The 11,710-nt window shown below is 38.3% G+C and overlaps 1 protein-coding gene across 8 annotated transcripts in view; it reads left to right on the top strand.

Annotated features, from left to right (window-relative positions):
* Positions 1–11,710, top strand: part of LOC107705598 (MAP7 domain-containing protein 1-like) — a 45,952-nt gene that overhangs the window by 2,398 nt on the left and 31,844 nt on the right. Inside the window, exon 1 of one of the 8 annotated variants that reach the window (XM_016509018.1) lies at positions 11,526–11,578. The exons of the other annotated variants lie outside the window; for them this stretch is intronic. The gene's annotated coding sequence lies outside the window, so the exon portion shown is untranslated. Of the gene's footprint in view, positions 1–11,525; positions 11,579–11,710 lie in introns of those variants that run through there. 8 annotated transcript variants of the gene reach the window in all.

Genomic DNA, 11,710 nt, shown 5'->3' with positions numbered 1-11,710 from the left:
CTCTCTCTCGCTCTCCTTACCGTCAAATAACTTTAGTAACTTGTGCATTGTTTTACTTACTTGCTTTTGACATATCCGACCGAACTACAAACTTTCCAGTGATGTCTGTGAGATATTCACTCGACAAGCTCGCGCATCTGTGCTGCCGCGCGTTCAATCCACTCAGCGCGCTCTGCTTATCAGCTCGGGCACATCCGCTATACAGGCGTGAATATTGAATGTTTAACATTATATTAATTACTTACATGTACAGCGCAGTATCGGGCCCGATACCTGTATCGGTATCGGTGCATCCCTAATCTTTATAATAATTCATATGATAAATAAATGTGATCTTACCGCACTATTTAATCTCTTTCTGATCTGAAGCGGGCAGAATGCTGAGCTAACGAGCTGTAGCTTCGCGTCAGGGGGTTCTTGCCTTCACGTCGTGCGGTTAATCGCGAAACCGGTTAATCGCTGCATCCCTAGTCCTGATAAGCATGAATATACAGTAACATGACAGTTGTCTATTTCTCAACTCAAATTACAGTGATTTAATGGATCTGCTGAGAAGACAGAGTGAATATTTATGTCTTGGGGTTTGGCTGTTGCTTCTGATTAGGAGGGTTTGTTATGTGACATGGAACCCTCCTGCAGCATCATAAGGTGTTGCTTCCTTTTTGTGCTTTCTTTTGGCTTCATGCTGGAGGAGATCAATCCCGATCCTGGTCATATACCGATACCAGTATCGGTATCGGTGCATCCCTACTTATAACTGAGCAGAGCACTGGTCTGTTCTTCATCAAATTGTGGTATGGTGATACTCTGCAGTGTTTTGGAGGGGTTGGTGATTATGGTAACTAAAAGCCATTCAGAAGTAATTGGACTTTGTCATTCATTTGTTGCAGATGTGTCATTTCTTGTCCTAGTGACTGGTCTCTGTATGAGGATCATTCCTATGAGTAAATATCCTTGAGACTTTGTTAAAACACTTAAAGACTATACAGTATAGTCACTTGCAAAACTTTCAAACTGAACATTTTGTCCTAAAATGGATTTGAGTTTCTTTCTCAGAACCTGAACAAGATGCTGCTTTTGTGTTTTTGAGTCCTTTGCATTGAGGACTTCATTCACTGTCGACTGTTACTCATTAACTTTCTTTTTATCCTTCATAGAAGGGCTCGGTTTGTGCCTTTAGACTGATTAATCACCTTTCGTTGTCCTTTCGTTTTATGCCAAATACAAACAAGACACGTTGCATGCTAGCACACACTTAGGAGCCCATTATTCAATTGTTTGAGAGAAAACAGAAAGTAAATTTAAGTTCTCAATGTTAATAACTTGCCCTGAATGGGAGCCTGAGGTGTTTTCAGCTCTTTTGAGTTCTGCCCTGTCAGGACTTTTGAAGAGCATCTTCTAATCTCTCTTTTCTTTAGATCTGCATTCAGGCACGAGTGCTGCTCGGTTCCTCCCGCCTTTCGTTTTACACCCCCAGCTGTCTGCACTGTTTGGCTGTCTTTCGTTATATTCTCCCTTTGCTAACCTGAGAATCGATCTCTAGTGTGCTTGAATCATTAAGATTCATTGCATTCAATAAAACGGCTTCACTGAACACTAATTAATCGCCACTTTAATGACCCATTTTACTCCTTTAGTTGGTTTGCTTATAGATTGAAAGGTAACTAATAAGAATTGAAATGAGTGGTTGACTGATTTCTAATCACAATAATGTTGATCTTTATTTTAAAATATACTAATTACTGACCGTGAATGAAATTTATTTAAATAAATGCTTATTTTACACATTTACTTAAGATTTGCTAAAACAAATAGCCAGATTTGGAAAAAAATCTCAATTTTTTTTGGACCAAATATTGTCTGATTAATGAGCCTATCGTTATTTCAGACAATTTACTATTTTGAAAGTAAATAAAGTGCAAAGAGAACTGTTTTCAGCAATGTTTTATTACTTATTAAAGCAGTGTTGACTTTTTTTATTCATGATAATCCAAGCACCATGGTGTTCAGGTTTCAACAGAACATTAAACATGTCAAGGTCTGTGTGTTCTTGTTGCTGAGAATGTGCCAGTTTTTATTGTGATTAATAAATGTTGGTTGCTGTTAGTAAATGGATATCCATTTGAAATAGTATATTTGTCAAAATATGTCATTCAGCTGTTCTGGGCAATTCAATCTGTTTAATAGCATTCTATGTAAACAAGTCTATGTTAATAAAATATCAAAAATCTTTTGCAGTGTGGCTAAATGACATTTTGAGTAATACCTTCAAGAAAATAAAAATCATAGAATAAATTTGTTCAGGCTAGTGCACAAAAAAGCTTTGTATTTGGGAGCATGATCCATGACATTATATATTTTTTTCATTATGCATCATTTTAAGTGAAAGAATTGGTGTTTCTAGGAAACCGTTTTAATCGTTGTGTCCATGTCAGTTCTGTTGAGGCTAAAGAGTTTGTCAGACTGACACAGGGGCCAGTTTCTGTTGTGTAACATGTAGCAACCCCCAACACACATTCTTATACACACACACACCCCTCTCTGTCACGCCTGTGAAACAATATCATTCAGTTTCAAAACCCTGTACCAACAGGCTCTTATGTAACAGCAAAGGACCCCATTTTTGGGATGACAACAAATGACTTTGTAACAGAATGAAGAAACCACAACTTTGGAAAATATACTGTACACTAAATTAAGATAACATGGTATCCCATTAGGCAGTTGGCACATTAGTTCCTTTTTTGAAGTGGTGGGAAATTTTACCTTGGCTTCATACAGATGTTTTTAAATGAGTATCGACAGCCTACAGGGGGTTGTGTTTAATTGGCTTGTAACAATCAAGTGATCCAATTTTATAAATCCCAACCACAAGCTTCAATACTCACACACACACACACATACACACACACATGCACCAGTGGTAACTGAAGCACATTCAGCCTGAGGAATAGATGCGGTTCTCTCTACTGCATCAAATCTGGCCTAGAAAATGTGTCTCTGGAGTAATTAATCCTCTTGGAAGAATACAATTTTGTCAGACCCAGAAAATGGCAAGGAAATGTGAAGGAAAAGGATTTTGGAGGCCACATACTGTACTCCAGATTCTTTCTAAATATAGATTTTGATTTTTTTCTTTCTTTGTTCATAATAGGAATGCTTGACTCTTGATAATCCAATTTGCATGACCTCAAAAATATTGCACGTCACCTATGGTTTACAGTATGTATTCATTTTGCTTCCAACAATACATACAAAAGTTTGCATTGAATAAAGAATCTGGTAAATCCTCTGTGTAGCTGTGGTAATATTTTGTCACTACATAACAAATATGCTGCAGTTTCCAGTTTACAATGGTTGGGAAAAGTGATTATAGTTCACCCAAAAATGAACATTCTGTCATCATATATTCACCTTAATGTCATTCCAAACCTATAGAGATGCTAAGGGGAAAAAAGTAAAAATAGATTATTAAAAATAGTTCCCGCAGAAACTTGCATTGACTCACAAAGCATTTTGCGTTCCCTAGCAAAAGTTCCCATCAGAAACTAACAAATATATGTTCATATAGCACATTATTTCATATTTCAATATCTCATATTATTGTTTCCATCTCAAAAGTTTTGCAAACGATAAAAAATTCCTTGGGGGAGCCCAATTTTTTTTTTTATGAGAGACCACAAAGCATTGAAATTGAGTTTTACCTCTCATTTCTTTTATTTTTTCCCCCATCATACCCATTTCCCCCCCCATCATACCCCTTTAGGGGCTTCATACAAACCTTTATGGCTTTTTATCTTCTGCAAAACTCAAAAGAATGTTTGATTTTGTCCACAATGTAAGTCATTGGGGTCAAAAACAATATTCAACCACACTGAGTTTATTATAGAACCCCCCCCCCCATTTATTTTTTTGTTTTTCACAAAAACGTTGTCATGCAAGTTTGGAACAGCATGAGTGTGAGTTTCATTTCTGGGTGAAAAAAGTCATGAAAGTCATTATTCACTGAGAAGCTTGATGTCCATCCTATTTATCTCTGTGCTTTCATTAGAAAATCATTATTTGTGTTTATCAGAAGATTAATTAGATGATTATTAGAAGATCAGAAGTTAATAATAGCTTAATTTATCATATTTATTTATTTGTTTGTTTATTTTTGGTGAATTATCCCTTTAAAACGTCAGATATTGAAGTTCATCATTTTGATGTTGGTCTTGTAATATGGACAGAAATTGAGCTATCTTAGTCCGGAGACAACATTCATATTTGCCATTTACAGCAGGCGCTGTGTTTTCTGGTGTGGCCACTGAGTGCTAGGAATGCTAAACATTCCTCACTGAATGTGTGTCTTCTGTTCAGCTGAGGAGAGAGCGGACGGGGTAGGAACGGTGTGACAAGATTCCAGAGCTCATGCTTGCATACAGATGGAATCACGTCAGGTCTTCTTTCCCGTGTAGCACACAGATGGTGTAAATCACAGTCCTGAACACGATCACAGACATGAAGCGCTTGCAGGACAGCGTGTTTCCGTCGTCCCTCTCAGATTGGATAAAGGCATCCATCCGCACCAGATTATGTCAGAGGACACACACCAAATGCACTGCCACCATCTTTCTCCATTACACTGAAGTCTTTGTCCTTTTTAAAAGAACACGATGGACTGATCTGGTCACTGTTGGAAGGCCACATGTAAAGTGTCACTATTATCTGACAGAGTGCACTGAAATGGGTTTCTTGAAAAATGACATTTGTCTCTGTGGCAGCTATAAGCAAAAAATAATCACTTATGTTAGCCAAGCAGAAAAGTTTGGGGCGGGAGAGATTGCTTAGAGTAGCTTTATGGTGGGAAAAGCTTTATTGTTGATTATGCAAGGAATTCTGGGAAATGGAGATTCTAAGCTAGTTTGCTGGTCTTACATATAGGTTGTTTTGAGCTGGTCTCTCAGCCTGACCAACATAAAAGTGCCGAAACCCCTTAGAAAACTGACTTTCAGACCACCTAAAACCAGAAAAGTAGCTTAGGTTTAAGATGTTTTTTTAAAGGCCTTTTAATACAGGTTATCTATTAATGAATTAAACTGTACTTGCTCCTGATTTTAATGAGCTCTTCTGAGTGCTCTAAAGCACTTGTGTGTATTAGTTGGTGCTTCACTACACACTTCATTAGTCTCAGATTTAAAGATGCATAAGATGAAGCAGGTCACGTGTTCAGTGTTTAGAGTCTTCACAGTTTTAAGCCCTTTATGAATGTTTTGGTTGTGGATTTGTGCATGTTAGTTACATCGCCAACCAAAACATTAGCTTAGTGAGCTGTTTTGCTGTCTAAGCACCTTTTAAGACAACATCCGAAAATGGACCCTCATGAGTGACTGTTTTGAGACAGCAACTCTATGCACCATATACTGTATTTGCAAATTGATTTCAATAGAGTTTGACCAAAGTTTAAGGCAAGTCTGTTCACTCAACAGCCATATTTATAGCTAGCAAGCTTTTTTTTCTATGTAGGTAAAATATATAAAGTATAGGTCCTATCTACTTTGGGAAAGACTGATGGTGATGTATGTCTGAGTGAAACAGATTATCAAAAAAGAAATAAAAGTAGGGCAGGAATAGGGTTGTGACGGTGAGGAAATTTTCCCACCGGTTAATCGACGTGTGACAACACCGGTAATACCGGTATCACCATGGGGGCAGGTTGGGGGCGTTCCCTCTTTTCCTCGCTTTCCTTCGCTTTTCTTGACTCACTCTCCTCACTGGAGAAATGAAATCTGATCTGTGATGCTACTGTCGTTCGGCACGCTGCATTGAGCAGCCGCGTTCAGTTTTTAATTGTAGTGTCTGTTCTTTTACTGAACTAAATGATTTTTATTACTATAAAAAATTAAAACGACGGTGGGGGTCGGTGCCGCGGTGGGCAAGTGACATAACCGGTGTTGCGGCTTAACACTGGTATCACCGTCAGCACCGTCTATCGCGGCAAGCCTAGGCGGGAACTTGGTTCTATCAGATGGTTGTTGATTGGATGGAGGCAGATCTTAATGTAAGCTTGCAGTCAATTGTAAGAAAGAGAAAATGATTGGAGAAGTCCAGAATATATAGCCAGAGAGAAGTTTGTTGTTTTCACCTCAAGATTGAGCTGTGTATTTTGACTCCGAGTTACAAGGTCAAAAATGAAACGGATGCAGAATTGTTAACTAAAACCAATAACATGCATTTCATTTTCAGTTTTCATTTCATGCTGACTTTAAAGTCACTCCGAAGAATCTTTAAGTGCCTTTTAAATACCTAAGCCACATTCTTTGTCATATCATCTCATAGGTGGTGTAAAGTTCAGAGATCAAAACACAGGAAGCCTTGGAATTCAATGAGGGCATTTCCTCTCTGTCACTCCTTTGCCTGTTTTACTCTCCCTATGTGGGAATCTCATGTTTTGATGGCTGGATGTGTCCTAGTTTTAGTCCATAACAGCTGTACTGCACTTTGAGCCCTGCTGTATGTCATCAAAGGTTGGATTTACAGTCTGTTTCTTCTGAGAGGACTGGAGGTGTGAAGATCATATCATGGAGAAGTCGGAATGCAGTGACAGTCAGCTGATCTGTGCTGTAATGTCAGAACCCATCTGACGCAACTAAATGACAGTGATCTGAGTTTCAATTGAGCTTTTTTGTTTTGTTTTCTCACATGCAGGTTTCATTATGTCATTTCTATAGGGATGCACAAATGTTCAAATCCTGGCCAGTACTGATTAGCTGATAATTATTTTCATGTTATGGTCAATATTGTATAGTTTTGTACTATTTTGTTCAACAAATGTAAAATAAATTGCTAAAAAAATATAATTAAATGCATCACAATATTATATTGTGCAGTATGACTTTGTATCATTTAGAGATTTACTAAAATATTACATTTAGTGAAGTGAAGTGTGAAGTGAAGTGACGTGACATGTGGCCAAGTATGGTGACCCATACTCAGAATTAGTGCTCTGCATTTATCCCATCCAAAGTGCACACACACAGCAGTGAACACACACACACCGTGAACACACACCCGGAGCAGTGGGCAGCCATTTTTGCTGCGGCGCCCGGGGAGCAGTTGGGGGTTCGGTGCCTTGCTCAAGGGCACCTCAGTCGTGGTATTGAAGGTGGGAGAGAGCGCTGTACATTCACTCCCCCCCCACCTACAATCCCTGCCGGTACGAGACTCGAACCCGCAACCTTTGGGTTACGAGTCCGACTCTCTAACCATTAGGCCACGACTTCCTACGTTATTTAACGTTATTTAACGTTTGTTATTAAATTACATTGAAAAAGTAGTAGATGTAAAAATGCGGGAATGGGCATGTATAATTAAATATCCTATATCAGCCAATATATATATTCATTGACCAACAGAAATAAATTAAAATATTTAATATGTGCCAGACAACCAATATACTACCAATATATTATACATTCCAAACTTTCTTTAATTTTTTTTGAAGAAAAATGGGACATGATACATGCAAGTGTGGTTTGTAAAGTCTTGATGAAGCACAAAGTAAAAATGTCAGTAAGTTATAAAGATGATGTGATTCAGATCTACACACAAAAGGTACATTCAACCTCAGATCTTAATGTGGTGGAATTAGTAGAAACCACTAATGGAGATGTCAAGCTTTTATGATGACGCCGACTTAACCTCAGATCAATATTTGATTGTTGATATATTTTGTTTCAGCCATCAAATCAGACTGCTTACATTAGCTAGATACAGATGCTTAACAGTACATAAAATTAGCAATTGATTCAAACCATATGACCATTTTGTTGGCTAAACCAAAATAGTCTCCACATGTTGAGGTTGAATATTGACTATTTAAATGATTTGATCCAATTTCTAAATGTTTGTCTAAGGCCTCGTGTTTTTAATTCCCCATGTGATAGTTTAGCTCTCAGTTTGCAGATCTTGCTCTTGGCTCTGGTTTTCCCCTGCTCATAGTGTGAGTGCGTTCACATTACATGTAAGTGCTTTAGTGCTGAGGTTGGTGTGTATGTGGATCCCATAATTAGACTTCTGCTGCTGGGATGGTTGTTGGGTGGAGTTGGAAATCCAAACACTGAGTTTAGCAGAATCTCCAGACTGTCTTGAATTTATGTTTAGGTCTTCACTGGTTTAAAGGGGTCATATGATGCTTTTTTAAAGATCATTATTTTGTGTATTTGGTGTAACAGAATATGTTGACATGCTTTAATGTTATTTTTTTTTTACATTATTTTTCAAATACTGTACATTATTGTAGGTCCTCTATGCCCCGCCTCTCTCAAACGCTTCGTTTTCTACAAAGCCCCCTCCTTTGACAAGCGCAGTCCGCTCTGATTGGCCAGCTGACCCAGTGCACTGTGATTGGCCGAACACCGCAAGCACTCGTCGGAAATGTAACGCCCCTTACCATAATCACGAGCTTCATCTTTCAAAATAAATGCAAAGACAGCCCGAAAGGGGAACAGAGTCACGTGACAGACACAGTGATGAAGCTGGTATGTGTTTGCAGTACACAAGCCACGGTTAAGACAGCTGACTCCACTGTGAGTGACCCTCTCTCTCTCTCTCTCTCACGCACGCACGCACGCACGCACGCACGCACACACACACACACACACACACACGAGCGCTCTCTCTCTCTTTCTCACACACACGATGCGCAAAACTCCGCATTTGAACGGTCAATAGCAAATACTTAAACTAATAACTAAACAGTAGCTGATTCAGAAGCGCCTGATTGTCATAGCAAAGTCCGCATTACCTCCTCTCCTAGGTTCACGAAACGGTCGTCCATAAAATGCATTGCTGTTCTGTTGTAAGTAATCTTAAAGATTCCTAAATGCATCTACTTTCGGAAGGCTAAATAAAGTGCTTTTGCTTTCGCCTAGAAACACACAGCGTCTCCTTGACATGGCTGCTTCAACACTAACTGCGGTTACTGACACCATGCCTTCTTTCTTTGCGTGCACATTTGCGGCGGGATTATGCAAATATTTCCACATAGTGGGGTAGATATGTGGGGGCGTGTTAGAATGAGCCGTTTTAGGGGGGCGTGGCAGAGTCTTAACTTTGATAAAGAATATCTCTTTGGTTTTGAGACTTTAGTCTTTGCAACTTCAGGGATCTTATCTATGCACAATCAGCTTGTAACACTCCAAAGAGAAAGGAAAACTTGAAATCGCATCATATGACCCCTTTAAATTTAACTGGTTGAAGGTTTCTGATTTCTTTTTTCTACCAAAATCATACTGGTTCTCAAGGTTGTAGGGACCGGTTTGGGTTTTTTATTGAAAGAAGTTAATACTTTTATTCAGCAAAAATGCATTAAATTAATCAAACGATAGTGTATGAGGTATGTTAATTTTGTGCTGAAATTGGTTGCTCTCATATGAGAAAAGTCTTTGAATGGTTAACAAACTGCACTAGTCACCAAGGATGACAGCTTGCATCATGACAGAGCAGGAAGTTATGAATGGCATCCATCACTGCATGTCAGCCGTGGCCTTGCCAGATATGGCCTTGTCACTTCCTCTGAAGATCGCCCTTTAGAGGAAAACATGCAGGGGTATTGTGGTTACAGACCCAAGGGACGTTCTGTTGAGTTCAAACCACACGCAGTCATCCTATCTCATTGTGTCTGTGGTTGTGAAGTGGGATACTGCTATTTAGCAAAGAAAGTTGTCTCTGAATGGTAAATATCATTGTCATTGAGTTGAGTTGTTTACAGTTGTCAAGCAATGTCACAACTTGTCACATTGATATTAGGGCTGCACAATTATGACAAAAATCATAATTGTCGATTATTCCCTTGAAATTGTGATTGCGATTATTAATTACGATTATCACAATTTACATTGAATGAAGTTTATACCATTGTTTGATGCAACTGCATGCCGTATTTTTATATGAAAATAAACGAGCTAAAACACTCTAACTGAAAAACGTTTAGTGCTTTTCTATCGTATTAAGCCTTAAATGTCAACTATACATCAGATTGGTTTCTTCTTTAAATTACAAAAAAGTACAAATATGAATGGTATTATAATGTTATACTAAAACTAAAATTAAAATAATGGGAAAAACCCTTAAGATAACATGTAGAAAGAAAAAAACGCATCTTAAGCGTGCAGAATAACATAAGTGGACTTTGAACGATTAATTGCCACTTTGAACGATTACGTAATTGTGGCATCCATAATTGTAATCGCGATTAGAAATTTGATTAATTGTGCAGCCCTAATTGATATAGAATTTAATTGGTGTTTGGTTCAACAGATGTGCACATATCGGCTATTTTGCAGTGGCTTCAATCTGAATCCACACTCAGAACTATGTTTTGTATTGTTAGTTTTACTACTAAGTGTTTTGTTTTTAACTCAAATGTTACATCAGACATTACCACATGATTATTCATTATTTATTATATAAACTACTTGTATCATAATTTATTCTGTTGCAGTAATATAAAGTATCTCAAACAGTGACATTATTTAGCATTTCTGTTATGTTACAGGGAATTTATATATATACACACATTATATATGCATGTAAATATGTGTGTGTGTGTGTGTGTGCAATAACTATACATATATAAAATGTTTATTTAATTTGTTTTAAGAATATACACATGCACGTACACACACACACATAGTTTAAAATTATATAGTATTTATATTTCAAACGTATATATAAATTATGTATGTTATTTCCCTGTAACATAACAGAAATGTGTGAAGCTAAAAACCGAATAACTATGTAATCCCGAGCTATAACTCACCCATATCTTTCTTTTCCTCTCTCAGACACTCCTACATACACACACACACACACACACACACACACACACACAGAAACAAGTTTCAGCTCCAATGTGAGCCATTCAAAGGTACTGTCGAGAAAATCCTAAGCACATTCGTCGTGCATGCAGTAACCTAAACGCTCACTGTCATACAGTGCACTTGTTGGCACCTCAGGCTTGAATCTGAGGGGCTTAAGTAAATTTGTTTTGACACATCACATTTTAGCAAGTCCAGACAGTCAGAACTTTGGAGCACCATTACAGTTCACAGTCTCTCCCTCTGTCTCTTTGGCTCTATCCCAGCAGCTGGTGTTTACTCTGGGCTTCCAGTGAGTCTGCTCCTCTCCCTCACACTTCCCCCAGAACACACTTCCCCCTGCTTACATCATCCATCCGGGGTGAGGAGCGAGGGGCCGGGGGGTTGAGGATGAGGTAATTCATTAGGCCTCTAATGAGATGCAGATCCATTCTCAGTCGGCCTCCCAGTTCTCCTGTTCTCCCCCAACCCCCCACTCACCTCTTCCGATCTCTGATTTAACAGTCCCTGCTTGCTTCCACTTCCGGCTCCCTGTTTGACTCATTTCCATATTTGAAAAAGAGCATTGCTCAAGCTCTATACCCTGCAGGATCAATGCACCCTTTTTGGTGAGACTGCTCTGCGCTCTTCATTTAACCGGTTTTCTGTGGTTTTAGGGCAACGTAATGGCATGTTTTCCTTGAAAAAGAGCGACAGAGGTGCTTAAAGGAGAAATTCTGGTTTGTTTTTTATTTATTTTCATTTTTAAAGATAAAGACTGTTTTGTATTGTATTGTACTGTATTGTAGTCCTATGTATGTTATATGATTCATAACATATAGCTTATTCATTGCTATCATATATATATATAT

This window comes from Sinocyclocheilus rhinocerous, unplaced genomic scaffold, assembly GCF_001515625.1.
Source record: "Sinocyclocheilus rhinocerous isolate Xijiao unplaced genomic scaffold, SAMN03320098_v1.1 scaffold222, whole genome shotgun sequence".
NCBI classification, from domain to species: domain Eukaryota; kingdom Metazoa; phylum Chordata; class Actinopteri; order Cypriniformes; family Cyprinidae; genus Sinocyclocheilus; species Sinocyclocheilus rhinocerous.
The sequence above is the reverse complement of the archived record's forward strand: the minus strand, read 5'-3'. Positions and strand labels throughout refer to the sequence as shown.